Below are 15,883 nucleotides of genomic sequence, written 5' to 3'. Positions count from 1 at the left end.
AGCTGAAGGATCCTTCCTCCAACTTTAATGGCTCTTCTGCTGGAAGGAGAGCCACTTAAGTCTGAAGAAAGCTCTTTAAGTTGGAGGAAGGCTCCCGGGCTTTGATCAGTTGAGAGGCAAGACACATGCCATCAAGTCAGGTAGCAGAGTTGACATCTGAACCAGAGACATAAGAACATAGGAAAAGCCTTGCTGGACCAGATCAAGGCCCATCAAGTCCGGCAGTCTGTCCACACAGTGGCCAACCAGGTACATCTAGGAAGCCCACAAACAAGACGGCTGCAGCAGCACCTAATATAATAGGCATGCTCATTTGATCCTGGAGAGAACAGGTATGCGTCATGACCAGTATCCATTTTTACTAGCAGCCATGAATATTCCATGAACATGTCCACTCCCCAATTAATGCCTTCCAACTTGGCAGCCAACACCACATCCTGGGGCAGGGAGTTCCACAATTTAACTATGCATTGTGCCCATGGGTGCCATTAGGGCTGCCAGTTCCCTCTTCACCACCAGTGAGAGGTTTTTGCGGCAGAGCCTGAAGAGGGCCCGGGTTTGGGGATGGGAGGGACTTCAATGCCAAAGAGTCCAATTGCCAAAGTGGCCATTTTCTCCTGGTGAACTGATCTCTATCGGCTGGAGATCAGTTGTAATAGCAGGAGATCTCCAGCTATTACCTGGAGGTTGGCAAGCCTAGGCGCCATGTCACCCATTGACCCCTATTTTGTTGCCTGTTGAATGTGTTTAGGAAGTGGGTGGGGCCAACAGAGCTTCCAATTAGCCACTGGAAATCTGCCAGATGAGTGTTTCTTAGCTCAACGTGTATACTTGTGCGTATGCAAAGAAATATTTAAAATATGTCCATCCTGTTAGACAGACTTCTGCCTGAAGTGCTGAAGAGCTACAATCACAGTTATGCTTAACTTCATAGAATCATAGAGTTAGAAGGGACCACCAGGGCCATCTAGTCCAAACCCCTGCACAATGCAGGAAATTCACAACTACCTCCCCCACACACCCCCAGTGACCCCTATTCCATGCCCAGAAGATGCCAAGATGCCCTCCCTCTCATCATCTGCCTAAGGTTATTGAATCAGCATCGCTGACAGATGGCCATCTAGCCTCTGCTTAAAAACCTCCAGGGAAGAAGAGCTGACCACCTCCCGAGGAAGCCTGTTCCACTGAGGAACTGCTCTAACTGTTAAAAACTTCTTCCTAATGTCTAGACGAAAACTCTTTTGATTTAATTTCAACCCGTTGGTTCTGGTCCGACCTTCTGGAGCAACAGAAAACATTGACACCATCCTCTATATGACAGCCCTTCAAGTACTTGAAGATGGTTATCATATCCCCTCTCAGTCTTCTCCTCTTCAGGCTAAACATACCCAGCTCCTTCAACCTTTCCTCATAGGACTTGGTCTCCAGACCCCTCACCATCTTCGTTGCCCTCCCTCTGGACACGTTCCAGCTTGTCTACATCTTTCTTAAATTGTTGTGTCCAAAACTGAACACAATACTAGGTGATGTCACTCCCTGACATTTTGTGGTTGGCTCCACCTGCTGCGACAGCCATTTTGTGGTTGCGCCTACATGTCTGGGTCAGATTTCTAAAGGTGCCTGCTGGCTCAAAAAGGGACCCCTGCCCTAGCTAATACAGTATTTTTATATATACTATTTTGAAAACTGGGAAAGGGTTCCATTACTAGGAAAAGAGATTCGAACAATCTTATCCAAAATTCAGGATTTGAGAAATACAGATTCCTTCGTAGCACAACCAAGATTTTACAATCCTAGGACAATAATTCATTTTGTATTTCCCCCCCCCCAAAAAAAAACCACTTTGGTTATGACTCACTGGAGAGAGAAAAAAACACACACAGGCGATAGGAAGTTATGGTAAATTAGCATCTTGAAAGGTATAATTTAAGTTAACATCAAACAGGCTTGCAATTTGCCATTCGCTTACAGCAAGCAGCAACTGTTCCAAGATGAGCACCCACGCTATGTTGCATCACAATCACCCCTCCAAATATTTAATTTAAATGCTTGGCGTAGGAGTCCACCAAACACTGTCATCTCAGATAATTCAACCAGACAGTTTGTATCTGCAGCCTCTTTGCAATACTTTCTCCACACAAGTTCCAGGAAGAACCATCAGTTGGTTCACGCTCTTCTTTAGCATGGCAGTTACGCCTCATAAGAACGCAATCCCCAAAGGGAAACAATTATATAAAGCAGTGAATAGTATACTATACATAAAGCAATGAATATTTATTACTAACTTGTATTCACGGAAGTAAAAGGTAAAAGAAGGGTCCCTTGTGAAAGCACCGGGTCATTCCTGACCCATGGGGTGACGTCACATCTTGACGTTTCCTAGGCAGACTTTGTTTACGGGGTGGTTTGCCAGTGCCTTCCCCAGTCATCTTCCCTTTACCCCAGCAAGCTGGGTACTCATTTGACCAACCTCGGAAGGATGGAAGGCTGAGTCAACCTTGAAACAGCTACCTGAAACCAACTTCCATCGGGATCGAACTCAGGTCGTGAGGAGAGCTTGGACTGCAGTACTGCAGCTTACCACTCTGCACCACGGGGCTCCTATTCACGGAAGAAATAATAATAATAATGATAATAATAGCATGCCGTTGTTGGGAAGGGCTGTGGCTCAGAGATAGAGCATCTGCTCAGCATGCAGAAGGTCCCAGGTTCAATCCCCAGCATTTCCAGTTAAAGGGACTAGGCAAGTAGGTGATGTGAAAGACCTCTACCTGAGACCCCGGAGAGCTGCTGCCGGTCTGAGTAGACAATACGGACTTTGATGGACCAAAGATCTGATTCAGTATAAGGCAGCTTCATATGTCAATACAATCAATTCATGCCAATCCCTCATGGGGTTTTCAAAGCAGGAAATGAGCAGAAATTGCTTTGCCACTGCCTGCCTGTGCGTAGCAACCCTGGTCTTCCTTGATGGTCTTCCATCCAAGTACTAACCAGAGCCAACCCTGCTTAGCTTCCAAGCTCTGGAAAGACTGGACTATTCAGGACTATGAGGCTGCTGATTATGCAAAATAGGAGTTCATTTATGGGCATTAGCCATAAGTAAAAGGACCTTCCATGTATGGAGGCAACATATTTCTAAATACCAGAAACCAAGGGCAAGCCAGATCCGACGGCTGCCTTTGTCATGTTCTGCCTGTGGCCTTCCCAGAGATACTGCCGGACTACTTCTTGGGGCTGATCCAGCAAAACAATTATTGCATAGTTATTATTACATTTCAAATGAATAATGAATCATCTATGATGTTTGCCAGTTGATCAACTGAATGGACGGGACCTTCCACTATTAAAAGATTGCAGCATCTGAGATGAGACATCTGTGAGTATTCCAGGATCACCCCAAGTTTCTTGATGCGGGATAGTCCCATAACAGGGAGGGGGGCTGTGGCTCAGTGATAGATCGTGCGGAAGGGCCATGATTCAACCCTTGGTACCTCCAATTAAAAGGATCAGTCAGAAGGTGATGGGAAAGGACTCCACCTGGGACCCCAGCTGGACTAGACAGGAGTGACCCCGATAGACGAGTGGTCAAACTACAACAATAACTGGACCAACCACGTCACCATAATCCCCAAGCAACTGGTTCAGTACAGACTGAAGCTAGAGATACAGAGGAAGGATAAGTAGTCATGCAAACAAGGAAAGTGTCAGTCCCATACCCTAAGCCACAGCTGAACTGACAGCCAGTGTAATGTAGTGGTTAAAGTTTCAGACTAGGAGCTGCAAGACCTGAGTTTAAATCCCCACTCCGGCAGAAGGAGAAGAAGAGTTGTTTTTTATACGCCGACTTTCTCTACAATCTCCTTCCCTTCCCCTCCCCACAACAGACACCCTGTGAGGTGGGTGGGGCTGAGAGAGCTGTGACTAGCCCAATGTCACCCAGTTGCTTCATGTGGAGGAGTGGGGAAACAAATCCTGTGCACCAGATTAGCCTCCGCCACTCATGGGGAGGAGTGGGGAATCGAACCCGGTTCTCCAGATCAGAGTCCACCGCTCCAAACCACTGCTCTTAATCACTGCAGCCTGTCACTTTCTCTCAGCCTAACCTACCTCACAGGGGTGTTACGAAGACAAAACAGAAGAAGGGAGAATGATGTTGTAAGCTGCTTTGGGTCCCCAAAGTGGTGGTATAAAAATCTAAAGAAATAAAACTTGACCTGGGTGGAATTAATTGAGCACAGTTCCACAAAAGCACCTATAGAAAGTAGGTTCTTCAGGAATGAACCCTGGAGTTTCAATTTCTTTTATGTCTATGTTTTGCTGTCTCACACCAGTCACTTCCAGCCCAAATTTATTGCTAAAGTTTTGCACAACTTTCTGCCTGTAGCTTTATATATCTCCTCCCCCCGCCCCCAGGCAAGAAGAGGCCTAGAAAACACTCATAACATTTCCAAACAAACTGTCCACACATCCATTCAGAGTAGGGTTTCCAACTCCGGGTTGGGAAATTCCTGGAGATTTGGGGATACAGCCTGGTGTGGGTGGGGTTTGGAGAAGGGAGGGACTTTGGGGGGGTGTAACGCCATAGAGTCCACCCTTCAAAGAAGTCATTTTCTCCAGGGGAAGTGATCTTAGTTGTCTGGAGATCAGTTGTAATTCCGGAAGATCTCCAGGCCCCAACTGGGAATTGGCAACCCTAACTCAAACCCATAATCTAAATCACTCGGATCTGGCCAATGGTGTCATAAATTAAATTTGCTGTAGAGAAAGGAAGAAAAATCTCTCCTTAGAGCTCAAGGGAGAAAAATTTTTCTCTTCCAACTCCCAAAAGCCATGTTACATCTCTTAATATAATGAAGGACACAATCAATTACTAATGTATGGTAAATAATGTATGCTAAACTAGGGTAAAATTGTTAATCTGTATAATACACTTATTTGCACTGAAAAAACCTAGGCCTATGTGCACAAAACTTTATTTAGAAACCTCCTTTAATAGTATTTTATTTTACACTTATTTTATTCTTCTTTCCTGCTCTCCCTTATCATAAGAACAGTCACCCTTTCCCCTATAGGATTGCCAACCTCCAGGTACTAGTTGGAGATCTCCTGCTATTACAACTGATCTCCAGCCGATAGTAGGGTTGCCAGATCCCTCTTCGCCAACGGAAGGAGATTTTTGGGGCGGAGCCTAATAAGGGTGGGGTTTGGGGAGGGGAGCGACTTCAATGCCATAGAGTTCAATTGCCAAAGTGGCCATTTTTCTCCTGGTGATTTGATCTCTATTGGCTGGAGATCAGTTGAATTATCAGGAGATCTCCAGCTATTACCTGGCAGTTGGCAACCCTAGCCAATAGAGATCAGCTCACCTGGAGAAAATGGCGCTTCGGCAATAGGACTCTATGGCATTGAAGTCCCTCCCCTCCCCAAACCCCGCCCTACTCTGGCTCCACCCTAAAAACCTCCCGCCGGTGGCAAAGAAGGACCTGGCAACACTATTCCCCTACAATACTTTAAGGTGCACTCTGTTTAAGAGGGTAACATGTCATGCTTCATCTGGACAGACATAAAATTCTGATCTGCTAACCATTTCCTAAACAAGCAAACACATGTTTAAAAAGAAATTGGTTTCACCGGCAGCAAGCTGAACACAATGGTGCCAGCCTCAGTAATTCAGCCTCCAGTGAAGGTACAATTAAAAAAACAAAACAGCAAGCACAAAAGCTACACCCTTACAGAAATGCAAAACCTACAATTAACACATGATAGAGATCTATAAACTGTCAGACGTTGACCAAACAGCCAAAATTGTGCATCTTCTTACACAGTAACAGATAGGGTTGCCAACCTCCAGGTACTTGAGCCAATGGACAGCGGTGAGGACGAATAACACAAACCAAATAGCAAATGTATGCCAAAGGTGAAATTCATTCAAAGTGCTGTTATCATCTATTGTAACTATAACAAAACAATCATCCACAATATTAATATTCAGTATGCTCAACAGTATAGCAGAAGTCCAAAGATAGAGTCCATATTACAAAATATTCCTTGAGAATGCAGCATATATCTGCTCGGCATCCAATCTCCCTGGAGTATGAGCGAAAAATACAAGACTGTCAATCGGGTACAACGACCTTCCACTTGGACACCATGGTTCCTTTGAGCCCAACGTGTTTATGGGTACAGGGATCCGGTATTCTCCCGTTTCGATTTTGATAAATCTTCAGGAATCAACATGGACTGCTATGTAGCCAGTTCACATGCTGAGAACCTCTGCTCAGTATCGTCCGGCTCACAGGAACCACAGTGTCCAAGTGGAAGGTCATTGTACCTGATTGACAGTCTTGTATTTTTTGTTCATATGCCAGGGGGATTGGAACAGAATATACGCTGCATTCTCAAGAAGTATTTTGTAATATGGACTCTATCTTTGGACTTTTGCTATACTGTTGAGCATATTGAATATTAATATTGTGGATGATTGTTTTGTTATAGTTACTATAGATGATAATAGCACTTTGAATGAATTTAACCTTCGGCATAAATTTGCTATTTGGTTCGTTTTATTTGTCCTCACTGCTGTTCATTGGTTCAACTACACTTTACAGCAGGCTAACTGTTTGTTTATCTACCTCCAGGTACTAGCTGGAGATCTCTTGCTCTTACAACTGATCTCCAGCCAACAGAGATCAGTTCACCTGGAGAAAATGGCCACTTTGGCAATTGGGCTCTATGGCACTGAAGTCTCCAAACCCCAATCTCCTCAGGCTCCACCCCAAAAACCTTCTGCTGGTGGCAAAGAAGGACCTGGTAACAGAACTAGAAATTACCAGGTGAAATGGTCATGTAGCAGGTTTAAAGTAAAGAAATGGTAATCTTTCCTCACCATCAAAAATATAATTGCTCTAAGGAATTCCCCTCCACATAACAGGGTGATAAACAGCATAAATTTAACCCTCAGGAATGACTGTAGATGGATCCCTAGCTCAACATATTGTAGCAAGCAATAACTCAGTTTAGACATCATGCCAAACCACAGTTTGCATCAGCCGTAATTTAGAATACAAACAGTAGTTTGAGCTTCCAAATGTACCGCAGGTGAACCATTGTACAAAGTTGTTTCTGTCTGCTCCTGCTTTCCTCTCAGCTCCAGAAGTGCATTTATTTATATGCTTTACACTCCCTGCCATCACTGCCCTTCTAAATTCAGCTGGCTTACAATCAGAAAAAATATAGGTAGCATTACACTAAAACAAAACTAATTACATTAATTATTAAGTCCACTCCCATTATTATGTGGGGCAGCCTCTGGAGATGGAATGTCCAGTCCCCACCGTGGCTTCTGTACCTTGGCAGAGTGTCAAAATTAGTTAACACAAGCTCTGGTTCCCTAACCAGGCTCAGTCCATTATTTCCTATTCTGGTTTGCCAGGTTAATGCAAATTGTGGTTTGTCAATGCAGACCCCATACCCAGATAGCGAGACCCACTTCTAGGAAGCCTGTAGTCCCACCTCATTCCAATAGAACATTTGCTCATATTCATCCTGTGCCCTTTGTAGACAAGCAGGAACGTGTCCAGAGGAGGGCAACAAAGATGGTGAGGGGTCTGGAGACCAAGTCCTACGAGGAAAGGTTGAAGGAGCTGGGTGTGTTTAGCCTGCAGAGGAGAAAAACTGAGAAGTGATATGATAACCATCTTCAAGTACTTGAAGGGCTGTCATATAGAGGATGGGGCCAAGATGTTTTCTGTTACCCCAGAAGGTCGGACCAGAGCAAATGGGTTGAAATTAAATCAAAAGAGTTTCCATCTAGACATTAGGAAGAATTTTCTAACAGAGCAGTTCCTCAGTGGGACAGGCTTCCTCGGGAGGTGGTAAGTTCTCCTTCCCTGGAGGTTTTTTAAGCAGAGGCTAGATGGCCATCTGTCAGCAATGCTGATTCTATGACCTTAGGCAGATCATGTTCAGTAAGGGAACGCAAACTATTCATCAATGAACCAGCCACACTGAATCACACACATTTTTGTAGCCTGATAAAGCTATCGAAAAGGACTAGAGCCACCAAAATGGAGAAGAATGCATTACGGTGTAAATGTTCTTGGGTAATGAGATGGAAACAAACATACCAGTCATCTCAAAAGCCACACCAAAGAGGAAATGTGGCAGATTAAACCATCCTTGCAACAGCTTCTGTGGGACGCTATCTTTTGTGCAGCGAAAATGCCCAAGATCCTCCCAAACCATGGAAACATCTTTCCAGATATTCCACATATAGGCTTGCTCAACCAAGCTTTATTTCCCCCCAGAAACACCAGCCCTGCTAAGAAGACCTGCCTGCTTTCTGCTTGTGAGGCAAGTGGTTCACACACTGCTCTTTAGCTGTAGCCATTGAACACCAAGAAGTGATCACAAGTATGGGCAGCAGTAAAGTCATATCCCCGGCAAGCCTGTACAGTGAGCTGGTGCAACTAGATGACTGTAACACCACCAGTGGAATGTGTGTTTGTGGTAGCGTATCTGTAGAATAGCTGTGGGGGGAGAGGAGTCAAAAAATGTTCTAAAAACAAATGTGCCTTACAACACATTTACTTGTTTTAGGATACAGACATCTCCCATGTCTGTACCTGGCCCCACTGTGTTGGTTTTTTGATCCACACTCTGGGGGCTGGGTTAAGAATTATTTATAAGATTATTTAGCATTTTTTTTAGGCTTGCCTGTTAGCTGGTGATTCTCTCCTGGATTTTGTTTTGCCTGGTACCATTATGGAACCCAGAAATCTTCAAATGTGGGCTCGGTTTAGGGCTGAAGTAGGCCAGAGCCAACGTTTTTAGTGGAACATCGTCTTACCTTTCAATGGACCTGGAGGAGATGAAAGGCTGAATCCTATAACCACAGCCACTTACTTCCTGTAAAAAGATTTAATGAGCAAACATGCATTCTATGGTTGGAGAGGCACACTGCTTTGTGCCCAAGGGTGAAAAAGTTGGGCAAAAGTTAAGCATATAAAAAGCCCTGCTGGATCACACCAACAGTTCAGGATCCAATTTCCTGGAGTGATCGACCAGACACCTTTGAAGGGCCAACAAGCAGGGCATTTAGAGGTATACATTGTGTACAGAACTAGAGAATTCCATATACGAATCAGGGTTAATAACTGTTGATGGATCTATCCTTCCAGACTGTGCCCCTTCAAAGTCATTGAGGGGCCATGGCTCAGGGGCAGAGCATCTGCTTGGCATGCAGAAGGTCTCAAGTTCGATCCTTGGCATCTCCAGTTAAAAAGGACTGGGGAGCAGGTGATGTGAAAGACCTCTGCCTGAGACCCTGGCGAGCTGCTGCCAGTCTGAATGGACAATGCTGACCTTGCTGGACCAAGGGCCTCATTCAGTGCAAGGCAGCGTCATAGGCCTGTGTGTTCATTTAAGCTAGCAACCATCACTCCTGCGGCAGTGAGTTCCAAATGTTAATTGCCCACTACATTGAAGGAGAATTTTCTCCCTCCCGAATTGACTAACCATCAACTTTATTGGGTGCACCAACTGCTAATATTATAGGAATGTTAGGGGCCCAGAGCTCCATATGCAGCTTTTCAAATTGAGCTGAGTGATATTTGTTTCTTTGTATGAAACACCTGATGGGATGAGATGGGAGGAGGGAAATTTGTTCTTCTTCCCTGGTGAGCCCAATTCTGGTTCGAACCGCTCCAAGGCACCTAGAAGGGTCCAGCCCCCTGTGATTGGGAGCTAAGAGTCACCTGTTCATGGCCTGCTTTTCCCCATAAGTTTCAGCATTCAGAAGTCAAGTTATTCCTTCTGTAACTATTTTTATTGCCTGTTACTATGTCTCCTTGAACCATGCTTTGCTTATCAGACCTCAGGCCTTAAGAACCAGCTTTACTATGTAACATCTTTAAGTAAGTATTTAGCTAGACAGACTTTGTTATTTTCTTGTTGCACAGAGCCATCGACCTTGTAACTTGTGTTTTTAACTCTTTTTGCTTATTTTACACAGCTTTCTTGCTATTATTGGTGAGTTTACTGACCAAACCCTGAACCGCTCATTTACGTTACCAGGAAAGAAAACAGGGGCTCTGTTTCTACAAAGTGGGGATTTGAACCTGGGTCACCCAGGGTCCTAGACTGCCACTCTTTCCACCACACCGGCTCTCCAGAAAGAGAATGAAACCACCAAGGAAGGACGGTGGCCTGAGGAACTTATTTACAGTCATTATCCCCAAAGGGAACGGTTTGTTCCTTTATGTCAGAAATTCCCCGCAAGAGCAAGCATCTGGTATGTGTAGTCTTCTGCTTTCCTAGGGAAGTACAAGAATAGTTCATCCAGCGTGGTGTAGTGGTTAAGAGAGGTGGTTTGGAGCTGCGGGCAGAGGCGGATCTACTGTGAAACTAATGAAGCTTAAGCTTCAGGGCCCCCAATCCTGGAGGCGCCCCCGAAGCAACTTTTTTTTAATGAGTGAATTTCTCAGCAAAATCGATGGGAGTTTTTTAGTGATAGAATCATAAGCCAATGGGTTGAAGTACTTAACATTGACTTTAGAACAGGAGTGGGGAACCTTTTTTCTGCCAAGGGCCATTTAGATATTTATAACATCATTCGGGGGCCATACAAAATTATCAACTTAAAAATTGGCTGACCAAACCCCAAGCAGGCAGCTGCCCCAGAGGACATCCCCCCCCCCCCGGTGCAGGCAAGTAGGCAGGCATCCAACCAGTGGCATCTTGGGCGGTCCTAGCAGATCCATAGCGAACGACTCTTCTGCAAGGGGGGGGGGGAAAGGTTCCTTTTCTCGGCAAAACAAACTCACATCTGCCTTGAATAGAGGCTATTCCTGTCCTGGGAGGGGCAGATCACCACTCTTAGATTCTTCTGAGCTAGAGATCTGCCAAGACCCACGAAGGGCCACAGCAAATGGTTTTGCGGGCCTTAAACGGCCCCCGGGCCTGACGTTCCCCACCCCTGCTTTAGAATATACTCTAATACTAGGCTGACCATACGTACCGTTTTGAAGGGATGCACTAAAACGAATGACGGGCTAGCCGATTAGAAACAATGGGAGAGGCTGCACAGCCCACTGAAGATAATGGGAGCCTGGATTGCCAATTGGCTTGCATGAGCTCCATTGAAATACATTACAGCACAAAAAGAGTTGCAAAGAAAATGTGGAATGGATTTTCCAGTAAGGTCCTTAAACCCAGATACACTACTCTGGGACTGGAATGGCAGCCCATGGGACTAGCACAAGCGTTCTGGGACCAGAATGACAACCCTCAGAGTGGAATGACAGCCCCCGGGATGAGCAGAAGTGTTCTGGAACTGGATTGACATCCGCAGGGGTGGAATGACAGCCCCTGGGACAAACAGAAGTGTTCTGGGACTGGAATGACAGTCCCCCCCCCAGAGTGGAATGATAGCCCCTGGGACTAGCAGAAGTGTTCTGGGACTGGTGGAATACGTGGGGCACAAAATGCCTTGGCTACACCAGCAGTTTTAGTTGTGGTTTTCCACGTTGAGGTGCCTAATTCTGCTGTTACTTGAACATTCAGAACACAGTTGATCATATTCCATGTTCTGCTTCAAATTCCTTATTGCACATAAGAAGAACATTAGAAAAGCCATGCTGGATCAGACCAAGGCCAGTCCAGCAGTCTGTTCACACAATGTCCAACTGGGTGCCTCTAGGAAACCCACAAACAAGATGATGCAGCAGCATTCTCCTGCCTGTGTTGCAATGCACCTAATATAATAGGCATGCTCATCTGATCCTGGAGAGAATAGGTATACATCATGACCAGTATCCATTTTAACTAATAGCCATGAATACCCCTCTCCTCCATGAATACGTCCACTCCCCTCTTAAAGCCTCCCAAGTTGGCAGCCATCACCCCATGCTGGGGCAGGGAGTTCCACAATTTAACTGTGCACTGTGTGAAGAAATACTTCCTTTTATTAGTTTTGAATCTTTCACCCTCCAGCTTCAGCAGATGACCCCACATCCTAGTATTATGAGAGAGGGAGAAAAGCTTCTCCCTATCCACTCTCCCTGTACTTCATGTCCTTTACAGACCTCTATCCTGTCTCCCCCTTAACTACCTTCTTTCCAAGCCAAACAGCCCTAAGTGTTTTAACTGCTTCTCGTAGGGCAGTTGCTCTATTCCCCTGATCATTTCGGTCGCTCTTTTCTGCACTTTCTCAAGCTCTGCAATAAACTTTCTTAGGTGTGGTGACCAGACGTGTACACAGGAGTCCAAGTGTGGTCTCACCATAGATTTGTACAAGGGCAATATGATATCAGAGGTGCATTAATATTTATCATGTTGCTGTAAAATTATATAAAATTATTACAATTAAATACTTTTATTTACTAGAGTGGATATTTCCTATATTTTCCTATTGCACATTATTTTTCTGATTATGGCATCCATGTACTTGTGTTCCTATTGCTGTATAGTTGGGACATATTGAGAAAACATGGCCCCAGGAGCATAAAAAATATTTTCATTTAAGCTCTTGGTTTGAGAAATATAGTGATTAGCTAAAACAACTAAAATATAGTGAAATGTTGTATGTAGTATAAAATAACAGTATTATTTTTAAATTTCTCAATTTGATTTTAGCCAGTCCCCCTTTACGTCTACCTAATTTTTTGTATGGGTTCTGTCACTGAAGAAGCTCAATATGTTTGGGTAATAACACTTTTTTTATCATCTTGCTTTTTCATGATTACAGAATATTACATAACCCCAGTCCCATTTTTGCCATCCCAATGTCCCGTTTTTGTCTCAAGGAAATATGGTCAGCCTATCTAATACCCATTTCACATGGCCTCAAAATGTCCCTGTAATTGGTCAAATTTCAAAATTTTCTTGATAGGCTAGAGCCAATCAGAACCATAAAAAGACATCTGAATTCTCAATTCAGGTTGCATTCATCTCGCTTGTACATTTTAACACCAAAAGATTAGATTTTCACCTCTTTATCCCTCTGATGACCCCCTCCCTATTATTTTTATGTATTAGTTAAATTTGTAGCCCACCCTCATTCCTGGTCAAAGGCAGGCTCGGGGTGGGTGTCATTATCCTAGTCCTCAAGTGCAGCCTACAGGCCCTAGGGAGGCCTATATTAAAGTTGTTACCAGGCTTACATCTCCCAGGTGATTGGTGGAAGAGGATTTGGAGGGCCCTGTGATTGGTGGAAGAGGATTTGGAGGGAAGGCTAGGGCCAATCAAGGGTAAGAGAGTGGTGCCTGGGGAGAAGGAATAAAATGCCTTGCCTGAAAAGGGAGGGGGTTCACTCCTAGGGAGCAGGGTTGGGGGGAGGTTGCTGCAGATGGAGGGAGCCCTCCTCCAGGAAGGGGTGAATTAGCCTGAGGCCTAGTGCCAGGAGACAGCTAGGGACAGTAAAGATAGATGTGTTAGGGTTTTTATTTGTTTGAGTGCCTGCCTTTACTGGTTTTGTCATCCTATTGTGGTTTGAGTTATCATTATTATTAGACCTTTTTAATAAACTGTTTGTTACTCTGCCCTGGGTCCTCATGCCTCATTTGGTCACCTAGAAAGTATACCCTGTTGGGAGAAGCAGCAGCCAGGGGCATGCAGGGTGCTCTTGGGTTAGGCTAACACCAGAGTGGTGGCAGCTACTGAAGATCCCCATTCCTCTCTCTTACCTGACAGCAGGTAACAACAATCATAATAAAATCATATATATCTAAAATTCATAAGTAATCAATAAAAATTATTCAATACAGTTAACAAGATGGTACTCATATAATTACAGGGCCATTGGAGGCCCAGCCAAGTAGCCAAATCCTCATATCAGAAGCCCCGAGGGAGAGGAGAGTGGGGCCAGTAATGATGACAACCTGTGGTTGCCCTCAATTGTAGGTCTGGTGGAATAGCTCTGTTTTACAAGCCCTGCAGAACTTCTGAAGGTCCCATAGGGCCCTGGCGTTACTTGGAAGAACATTCCATCAGGTTGGGGCCAGGGCCTTGCTGGATGTTGCCCTATTGTTGCTGGTTGTGAAGGGGCCCCCATAACAGTTCAAGCTTCAGGGCTCCAAAAATGTAGATCCGCCACTGGCTGCGGGCTCTAATCCTGGAGAACCGGGTTTGATTCCCCACTCCTCCACATGAGCGGTGGAGGCTAATCTGGTGAACTGGATTTGTTTCCCCACTCCTCCACATAAAGCCAGCTGGGTGACCTTGGGCTAGTCACAGCTCTCTTAGAGATCTCTCAGCCCCACCTACCTCACAGGGTGTCTGTTGTGGAGAGGGGGAGGCGATTGTAAGCCGGTTTGATTCTTCCTTAAGTGGTAGAGAAAGTTGGCATATAAAAACCAACTCTTCTTCATTCAGAACGGATGGGAGGAAAACGCAGAAACATGCTTTCACCAGTCAACTGCAACATGTGACTAGCATAGCAGCAAAACAGACTAGAAGCACTAATTCAGGAACTGATATTCCCAAACAGAAATGAAGATCCTGCACTGAAACTTTCATTTTGAGCAACAAAACCCCCCTTGGGTGTTTGCCCACAGCAAATTGGGCAGGCCCAAAATAACCATCACAGCTTGCTTCCTCCTGTGAACTGATCACCTTTCAAAACTACAAACCAGCATTTATTTATTTTTAATTCAGTTAGCAAAAACATTTCATGCAAATTCAACCCTGGCCTAAGCTACTGTCAAATGAGACCCATTACTTCTAAATCAGTCCTAACAACTCCTGGAAGGGAGCACAGTTACTATATTGGGGCGGAGTGGGGAGAGAAATCCAGGTCAGTTTTCCTGTCTTTCACAGCATCTTGAAGCGCACACATTAGCAAGTGACCTTGATTATGCTCCCTTGTTGTGGAAAGGTTTCTCCTGCTGACCGGTGTACATCAACGGCACAAAAGTTCAACAGTAGTCTTGGAGCAATTTAAAGACTAACAAAGTTGTACCGCAGCACAAGCTTTTCCTGTTAAAGGCACCGTTACAGTGGCCACTGAAAAAGGGGTGGGGGGGGGGAAAGAGAAAATGACACGCGTTTTCCAGTTACACCCATTCATCCAATTTAACCAGCCCTCCATTGGCAACTGAAGCCTTGAGAACGGCAAGACAGGATTGGGAGGAGGGGACAAAAGCCCACGCAGCTGCAGGAGAAATATTCCCCTTCGTTGCAAAACTATCCCGAGACAACCACGGAGCAGATCGCCGCACTAACAAGGCGAAGACTCGAGCACAGACGGCAACGCCACGAAGTGCGGCTTCTTCCGTCACTGCAGTTTTGCCCTGGAGGGGAGGAAAAGAGACACATCTGGGGGGGGGGAATTCCAGATGGGTCGCCTGCGCCGGGCAGCAGCAAAGGAGGAATCCAGCAGCAACACCAACGAAATTGAAGCTAGAATGCATGTGATTAGACTCTAAAATGCCGCTGGATTCTGGTTTTAACCTGGTGAAAAGTCGCCCTTCTATGAGTCTCTTAAAGACACAGGAACCATCTGGAACTGACAATCCCATAGAGGGTTGTTTTTTTTTTTAATGTTTTTTTAAACCGAGAAAACCCTTCCTTGTCAACGCTGTAGCCGCTTCCTCAACCCAAAGGTTAATTTTGTTTTACAAATCCGACGTCCCCCCATTCATCCTCTAACCCATCTTCTCCTCCATCCCCCCCCCCCAGCTCCTCCGGATAAAAACGTGGTGCAATTCATCACTTCTCCTAAATGCAACTTTCCCGCGGCCAGCACATGCAATGGGATAAACTAGATTTCTTCCCTCGCTATTAAGCTGCCCGCGCGCTCCTGGCGATCTCCCCCCTCCCCCTTTTAAGGTTCTTGCCTGGATCAATGCACCAGCCGCGTCCCTGCCCCCATCCGCCAGCTGAT

The 15,883-nt window shown here is 45.2% G+C and overlaps 1 protein-coding gene across 1 annotated transcript in view; it reads right to left on the bottom strand.

Moving 5' to 3' along the window:
• Positions 1–15,883, bottom strand: part of PPT2 (palmitoyl-protein thioesterase 2) — a 65,060-nt gene extending 49,177 nt beyond the window's left edge. Inside the window, exon 1 of the mRNA XM_056862742.1 lies at positions 15,837–15,883. The gene's annotated coding sequence lies outside the window, so the exon portion shown is untranslated. The remainder of the gene's footprint in view (positions 1–15,836) is intronic.

The sequence above is a fragment of the Euleptes europaea genome, chromosome 1, assembly GCF_029931775.1.
Source record: "Euleptes europaea isolate rEulEur1 chromosome 1, rEulEur1.hap1, whole genome shotgun sequence".
Lineage (NCBI taxonomy): Eukaryota > Metazoa > Chordata > Lepidosauria > Squamata > Sphaerodactylidae > Euleptes > Euleptes europaea.
This window is presented reverse-complemented; position numbering and strand designations above follow the sequence as displayed.